General features: G+C 40.1%; 1 non-coding gene across 1 annotated transcript; it reads left to right on the top strand.

Annotated features, from left to right (window-relative positions):
* The first annotated feature begins 301 nt into the window (after window positions 1-301).
* Window positions 302-437, top strand: LOC112584124. Its single transcript, XR_003108470.3, has one exon. It is a non-coding gene; the product is annotated as a small nucleolar RNA SNORA2/SNORA34 family (small nucleolar RNA).
* Window positions 438-8,957: the final 8,520 nt, after the last annotated feature.

Genomic DNA, 8,957 nt, shown 5'->3' with positions numbered 1-8,957 from the left:
GCAGATGACACCACCCTTATGGCAGAAAGTGAAGAAGAACTAAAGAGCCTCTTGATGAAAGTGAAAGTGGAGAGTGAAACAGTTGGCTTAAAGCTCAGCATTCAGAAAACAAAGATCATGGCATCTGGTCCGATCATTTCATGGCAAATAGATGGAGAAACAATGGAAAGAGTGGCAGATTTTATTTTTTTGGGCTCCAAAATCACTGCAGATGGTGACTGCAGCCATGAAATTAAAAGACACTTACTCCTTGGGAGAAAAGTTATGACCAACCTAGACAGCATATTAAAAAGCAGAGACATTGGCCCTGAATCAAGGCCAGCAGTTTGCTGAAGCTGTTGGTTTCAAACAGGAGCCTAAAGAAGTCTCTTTCTATGGTCTGTTGGCCATTTCAGATCTTGGAAATGTAATGGTCAATTCATTAGAAAGAAACATCTCAGTCATTGGTGATAGGGGCTAATACTTATTTGTAGTTGATTAATACTGGGATTCCAAAATTTGGAGATCCCTGGTTTAACTTTTTCATTAAAATTAAAATAATGTTAAAAAAAAAAAAAGCAGAGACTTGCTTTGCCAACAAAGCTCCATCTAGTCAAGACTGTGGTTTTTCCAGTGGTCATATATGGATATGAGAGTTGGACTATAAAGAAAGCTGAGCACAGAAGAATTGATGCTTTTGAACTGTGGTGTTGGAGAAGACTCTTGAGCGTCCCTTGGACTGCAGGGAGATCCAACCAGTCCATCCTAAGGGAAATCAGTCCTGAACATTCATTGGAAGGACTGGTGCTGAAGCTGAAACTCCAATACTTTGGCCACCTGATGTGAAGAGCTGACTCACTGGAAAAGACCCTGATGCTGGGAAAGATTGAAGGCAAGAGGAGAAGGGGATGACAGAGGATGAGGTAGTTGGATGGCATCACTGACTCAATGGATATGAGTTTGAGTAAACTCTTGGAGTTGGTGATGGACAGGGAGGCCTGGCATGCTGCAGTCCATGGGGTCGCAAAGAGTTGGACACGACTGAGCAACTGAACTGAACTGACTGAAAAAAAATACACTAGTACTTAGAATGATTTAACATCTTGCCAAATGAAAGTATGCATGCTTGAGTCTCTCCATGGTTTAGAAGCATAATCTCCAATATAATGCAAATTTCCTAACTCTCCCTGCATTCTCTTTCTTAAATAATGATCAGTGAATAAAATGTTCTGTGTGGTTTTGGAAAGTCATCTCTTTTGAAGGGGTATTGTGGTTAAGGGACAGGCAAGTCGGAGTCTTTTGTCTGAGGTGACTGATGACTTACTCTTGCACACAGCCTGGTGGGTCCTGCTCACTGGAAGCTATGTTGCCTCCCAGACTTCCCCACCAAAATGTCTTTAAGAGCTGAAGGAGTCAACACCTGACCCCAGGCTGGCTCACTGAGGCCTGGGATTCAGGTTTTGGTTTTCAGTGACCTGAACCAATCAAGTTATTCCCAGACAGAGACTTGAATTTAGATTGGTTCATAGGGCCAGGCCAAGTAGCTTGCTGAGAAAAAAGAAATAATAGTTCTTACTTATTGTACTAAGTAATCTAAGAACATCCCTTTTTGTTGAATTAAAACAGTTCCATGTAGCAAAGTATCAATATTTGTCTTACAATTTATATATAAGAATGTACCTTTGATATAGAAGAATCATCTTGTTCTTTGCTTCTGGGTTTTACCACCAGCTTACCCAAACTGATTAGATTACAACGGTACCTCTGATAGACAAAGCCATCATCTTTAGCTATTTGAACCTGGGTAAATATTTTTGCAACAAAATCCAAATTAGAGACTTAAAGTTCCAGTTAGCAATCTTGTTTAAACAAAAGCTCTTTCTGTTGCCTCACAATGGAAATCAAGATTATTACCAACATTTGATTTCATGAAGGTGTTCACAAGTTTAAATAATGTTTTTGGTAAAAACAAAAGTATCTAATGTTTTTAACTTAGACTTAATTCAATACATTTGCATAGTTCTGTGCAAGTAACTCATCTTGGCTCAATTTTTCCTTTGAGAGCTTTTAAAATCACAATTATGCTACACTCTTTTATGTATCCTGATACATTGGATAATATTTTAGTTTCATCATGGAAAAGAACATTGAATATGGAGACATTTTTCACTATTAACTTTTAGCCTCATACATTTTCATAATTTATTTTTTTCCACTTGCTGCTTTATATGACATATGTGACATTTGATTATTTAATACTAAATGTGATTTGCATAAAGCCAAACCGCACAACCCTCTTGCTGAAGATAAAACTGAGGTTAAAGATAAAGATTTATCTTCATATTTGTATAGTGAATGACTTTAGAGTGATGGTTTTTGTGGGCTTTTATTGCATATGTGTGTAAGAAATTTCATATGTATATATTAAGTAGGCCTCTGAGTATTGAATAATTGTTTTATGATTTTGATTTACATGGTTTACATTTTCATAGTATCAGCTATATTTCGTTTGTACTGTTTATGTCTCTTCAAACCATTAATAATTATCCCATAAAGTATAATTTTTATAGCAATGCAAATGTCCAAGGAACTACAAATGTTTTCTGCATTATAAATTCAGTACAGCATGCTTACTTGGGCCTTCTGGGTGTTCCCTTTCAGCATGGCCGCAGGCATCCCTGAAGCAGTTTTAGTTCTAGGATGTGCCTTCAGTAAACAGTGCCTTAAAATACTGTTGTTTTCTGGCCTGGGTGAGAAGAGGATGAATGTATGGTCTGCAGTGCTGTGGCATAGCCCTGTCATCTCAGCCAGTTGTCCAGCTTGGAGTGTGATGGTTAGGAATAGTGAGGCTGTCATAGAAAATTTTCAGGATGTGCTCTGGTCATCCTCATGATCTCAGGGGTTAGTTCCTTTCTCTGACCCACCTCCCCCCACTCCACTGCCTGCCCCCTGTCCTCCAGATAGCTTTTATTCATCCTTTTGTTTTAGTATTTTTTTTTAAAGTTTATTTTTTTATTTGGCTGAGCCAGGTCTTGGCTGCAGCCTGTGAGCTCTTAGTCGCAGCATGTGAGATCTAGTTCCCTGATCAGGGATTGAACCTGAGCCCTCTGCATTGGGAGCACAGATTCTTAGCCACTGGAACACTAGGGAAGTCCCCTTTTGCTTTAGCATAAACATCACTTCCTTCAGGAAGTTTACCCTCTTGACCACAAACCAGGATGATGCCGCCTGCTATCTTTGTGTAGCACCCTTTCCAACGGGTCAACATCCTTACTGTTCTTATATTTGTTTAGCTAGACATATGCCCTGAGCTTTATCCCTGCTTGCTGCTGCTTCCCCTCTGCTTTACGCAGTCCTTCAAAAATTAACTGTTTAAGGCAGGATTTGCAGAGTTTTTGCAGGCACATACACAGAGACACTCATACACAGTGGACAAGGACAGTATAAATAAGAGACAGCATATGTAGTGGCCATGGGTATGAACTCTGCAGCCAGCCTGCATGGTTTGAACTTGGCCCCACGTACTTACTGGTAGGTAACTATGAGCAAGGGGCATAACCTCTGTGTATCCCAGCTTCTTCATTGGTAAAATAGGGGTGATGACAATAGCTTTCTCAAAGAGCTGTTATGATGACTAAATGAGTTAATGTATGAAAAGGGCTTGGAACAGTACCTGGCACTTTGATCAGTCAATTAAAAAAGAAAAATTTGAAGCACCATTGATTGCATTTATCTTGTTCAGGACCCTGGGTACTACCATAAGTACATGACAACTCCTGAAATTTACCATGTTACCTGGGGGATGGGGCATTGGAGAGGATTCATTTGTGACATAAGTTCATTAACCTCTCACATATATTCTTGGTGTTTCGATGGACACAAAGTTAGTGTATCATATAGGATAGGATATTGTGTAGAGTGGATTAAAAGAGAAGGAAATCACAAAGAAAAATGAGGCCCATGGAGTTGTGAATGGAGTACTTATAAGTATGGGATTTCTAGTTATTAAGGGCTGATTAGATGAAGTAGTTGAAGGGATTAAGAATATACAAGACTTCTGACCAAGATTTTGAATCTAAATGACAGTAAATGGTGGTGGTGATTTCTAACTACATGGAAGTTAACCTTTATGTTAATAATAGGATGTAGCCTGTCAACAGGGATCTCCAGTGGATATACCCAAAACACCACAAAATGAGAATACATCCCTAGCAAAGCATATTGTTTTGCAAGCCTTAAAGTAAAAACAACATCTCTTCTATCCAGATCTAGATGTTAAGATATGTCTTCATAGCTGAAAATGGAAAATAGGCACAAATGCTTCAACTCAAAATTGCAGGGCAAGATAAATTTTCATGTGCAAAATTCTAGGAATAATTACTCATTAAATTTTTTTTTCTGCATCTGTGTATCAGGTTCATTTGTGAATTTATGTTTCTTAAATATTTTCAGAGAGTGGAAATTTAGTTGTAAGACCCTCTAATTTTTGACCTTGCAGGGTGGCAGTGCATAAACCATGTTCCATGGCATTTGAAATATATTTTCATAGAGTCCTATGCTGTTCTTAGGATTTTGGCTTTCTAAAAACCTTTCAACCCCAGTTTTCTGGCACATTATCCCATTGCTGTGCAACAGGATACAACTCAGGAGCTGGATAAAGATCTCTTCACGGGGAGTCTTATGAGTAGTTCCAGTGTGGTTTTAGGAGTAAAATTAATGTTCTTTCAGTTCAGTTCAGTTCAGTCACTCAGTTGTGTCCGACTCTTTGTGACCCCATGAATCACAGCATGCCAGGCCTCCCTGTCCATCACCAACTCCCGGAGTTCACCCAAACTCATGTGCATCGAGTCAGTGATGCCATCCAGCCATCTCATCCTCTGTTGTCCCCTTCTCCTCCTGCCCCCAATTCCTCCCAGCATCAGAGTCTTTTCCAATGAGTCAACTCTTTGTATGAGGTGGCCAAAGTATCAGAGTTTCAGCTTTAGCATCAGTTCTTCCAATGAACTCCCAGGACTGATCTCCTTTAGGATGGACTGATTGGATCTCCTTGCAGTCCAAGGGACTCTCAAGAGTCTTCTCCAACACCACAGTTCAAAAGCATCAATTCTTTGGTGCTCAGCTTTCTTCACAGTCCAACTCTCACATCCATACATGACCACTGGAAAAACCATAGCTTTGACTAGACGAACCTTTGTTGGCAAAGTAATGTCTCTGCTTTTCAATATGCTATCTAGGTTGGTCATAACTTTTCTTCCAAGGAGTAAGTGTCTTTTAATTTCATGGCTGCAATCACCATCTACAGTGATTTTGGAGCCCCCCAAAATAGTCCGACACTGTTTCCACTGTTTCCCCATCTATTTCCCATGAAGTGATGGGACCAGATGCCATGATCTTAGTTTTCTGAATGTTGAGCTTTAAGCCAAATTTTTCACTGTCCTCTTTCACTTTCATCAAGAGGCTTTTTAGTTCCTCTTCACTTTCTGCCATAAGGGTGGTGTCATCTGCATATCTGAGGTTATTGATATTTCTCCCAGCAATCTTGATTCCAGCTTGTGCTTCTTCCAGCCCAGCATTTCTCATGATGTACTCTGTGTATAAGTTAAATAGGCAGGGTGACAATATACAGCCTTGACGTACTCCTTTTCCTATTTGGAACCAGTCTGTTCCATGTCCATTAATTTCCCAGAAATATCATCTCTTCTTGATTGGTTATTCCAGAAATAGATATTTTGTCTCAGATAAAACCCCAAAACTTTTAAGCATGATCTCTCAGGCCCTTGGTGATCTCCCTCCTAACTGTTTCACTAATTCACTTGTGTTTATTGAGCTCGACCATATCCTGGATATGATTCTAGACACTGGGGAAGTGTAGCAGTAAGACAGATTCTCAAGCAGATTACATTCTGGTGGGCATTGATCGAAAACATGTAATTTTTTTCCCATCTGAGACAGAAATAGGGATTTTTATCCATAGACCCAATGAAACCATGACCGCAAGTATTATAAGAACCCCAACCCTGAGTGAGAAGCTGCAAATGTAGTATATTCAGATGATAATTCCCATGTAGTAATCAAAACTTCAAATTTGATTTAGAGATGTTAGTTTTTTTATAAGCTCTCATTCAGGGCTGCTTCAGTCTGGAAGCCTGCTGTGGGAAGGAGGGCTTGGTTCCCTGCTCTGTCCTGCACCTCTGATTTACTGCTTACTGCTAATACATAGATACTCCTTGAGGCTCCAAGCAAGGGGAGCCTGGTGCTCACACCATATATGCTGTCTTATATGTTAGCAAGCTAAATCTCACAGAAGGAAAAGATGCATGTGGCCAGTAGTTCTTGACCATCAAGTGTGCTGAAGTTTAAGGATAAAATGTGTTGGCCCTTGCAGGAATGTGTTGTATAGTCTACTCCTGCCTTAAAACTTGAGCTCTGAAACTAACCTGATTTAATCATCCCTCTTACAGTCATGAACATGGGCTGAGGAAGTAAGGAAGGTTTAAAGATTGAAGATAACTGGGTTAAGAGTCAGAAATATTGAATGTTTTCTGGGGTGAGATGGTATATCATTTTTCTTCTCTGTAAAACTCCATTGAAACTAGAGTCAAATGGATATTTTTTTTAAAGGTACAAATCTGCAAAGACAGAAGACAATAGCAACAAAGTTATGAAACTGGAGAGCAGATGAAAGTTTGGAAATGAGCTAACAGCCCAAGAAAGCTGAATCTGAAGCCAGTAGTAGGGGAAAGCTGAGAGTAATCTAGATTTACACTGCAGATTTCTCCCAAAGCTCAGGAGTTGGTGGAAGCATGGGGTTTAAAAGGGAAGGTGGGCAGGGGAAGCAGTTTGAGAAGCAGTTCTGTTCTTAAATATTCTCCCATGCTGTGCCACTACTGCCGCTGCTGCTGCTGCTAAGTCGCTTCAGTCGTGTCCGACTGTGTGACCCCATAGACGGCAGCCCACCAGGCTCCCCCGTCCCTGGGATTCTCCAGGCAAGAACACTGGAGTGGGTTGCCATTTCCTTCTCCAATGCTGTGACCAAAGTCTGGAGATGTATTTTCTGGAGTGAAAGGGAGGGATGCTAGATTAGGGGCTAGGCCGGGCACTGTTGACTGTGTTGGTACTATTCAAAAAGCAAGAGAGTTAAGTGACACTATCTGAGTGCTCAGTGCTAAAAGCTGAAAATACGCACTCAGTTTTCAGGACACTGATGCCTTTATCTTTCAGAGACTGAAAGACTTTTCCCTGTAATACTGGTCAGCTAAGAGGAAAGACCCCTTTCTAAGACATAGGCCCTGTCCTCTTCACCCTACAGTAAAGTTCAAAGTTGGCAAGTTGCTCCCATTACTTGGAGCTTTCAATCAGGATTTTAGCTCCTCTGAACAATTGAAGGGTCACTGGATTTTTATGGAAAGGCTCTAACATGTAAAATTGAGAGCAAATAAACAGAAAAATATCAACCTGGGGTGGGTGGGGGGAACAGAGCTTATGCAGAGAAAAAAAGCTATCATTAATATATTTAGAGAGAGACAAGACTATTGCAGCCATGAAACAAGAACAAGGTACTATCAATGAAGAACATTCATAGAGCAAAAATAAGCTCTTAGAAATATGACAGTAAACGTTTTAAAAAGTAAACAATCTACACCAGAGTTTGGAATACAGATTCGAGGAGTCTTTCAGAAAGAAAAGCACAAAGAGAAACCAGGAGAGAAAGGAAGGACAACATTCAAAAATAGCTATTCCAGAAGGCAACAGCAGAGAAATCAGGATGACGTAAATACTCAAGACAAACTTTCAGAACCAAAAAACATGTTGCCAGACTGAAACAGCCTATCTAGAAATCAGAAAGAATGAAGATAGAGTACCAGGTTCTTAGGACCCTATGCCTAGGGTCTCTGCACTTTCCCAGAGAAAAGAAGAAATAAAATTAGGAAACAAGAATTAGAATGGCTGTGCACATTTCAATGCAGACACCAGAAGCACAAGGCAGTGAAACAATGCTTTCAGATTTCTGAAAGAAAATAATTTCTAACCTTTAATTCCATACCTAGCCAAACTGTCAGTAAAATGTCATTAATGATGACATTTTCAAGACATTCACAATCTCAGAAAACTCCTTCATACACTATACATGCTTTTAAAAGAAGTTCTTGGAGAACTTGTTCCAACAAAGGAAGAGTAAGTGACACAGAATACAGGACATAAGAGATTCAGCACAGGAATATTCTGAGAAAGATACTGAAGGGAGATCCCATGATGGGAGACTTTGCCAGGTGCAAAAGGATACTGGTCCAAATTGGAGCCGTGTGACTTAAGAAAGCTGTAATCTAAATATAGCTAACACTGCTGAATCCTATACATGAAAGTTAAGAGAGAAGATGTAGGAGTTTTCATCACAAGAAAAACTTTTTTCTGTTTTTTAAATTTTTTTGTCTAAATGAAATGATGGACGTTCACTAAATTTGTGATACGACTTTCATGATGTATGTAAGTCAAGTCATTATGCGGTACACTGCAAGCCTAAACAATGCATGTCAATTATATCTCAATAATACTGAAGGGAAAAACCCCCCACAAAAGTCCACTTAAAAAAAGAGAAAGCTGTCATCATCAAGTGCCATTACACCATCTTTTTATCTGAGGACAGAATGTGGGGAGAGCCTGACACCAGTTCTAGCTCAGCTGTGTTCTCCTGTCCTTGCCTCCACATGCTGATGGAGTCCTGCTTCCTTCCCTTCATGACCTGCTGTTTAGATTAGCTGTTCATTCTGCCTCATAGGATTATTCTGTTTCTGCCTCTTGGTGGGAGACTGCATGGACTATAAAACAAAAGCGAGAAGGAGGGAGGGAGGAAGGGAAGCAAGGAAGGAGAGAGGGAGGGAAAGAGAGCGCTGTACCCTCTCCCTTCCTATACTGCCACAGACATTCTGTACCCACTCTCACTAGATCCTCCCAGATTGCGCATCTCTAGTAAGCCTTAT

The sequence above is a fragment of the Bubalus bubalis genome, chromosome 3, assembly GCF_019923935.1.
Source record: "Bubalus bubalis isolate 160015118507 breed Murrah chromosome 3, NDDB_SH_1, whole genome shotgun sequence".
Classification (NCBI taxonomy): domain Eukaryota; kingdom Metazoa; phylum Chordata; class Mammalia; order Artiodactyla; family Bovidae; genus Bubalus; species Bubalus bubalis.
Note: the sequence above shows the minus strand (reverse complement) of the source record. Positions and strands in the feature narration are given on the sequence as shown.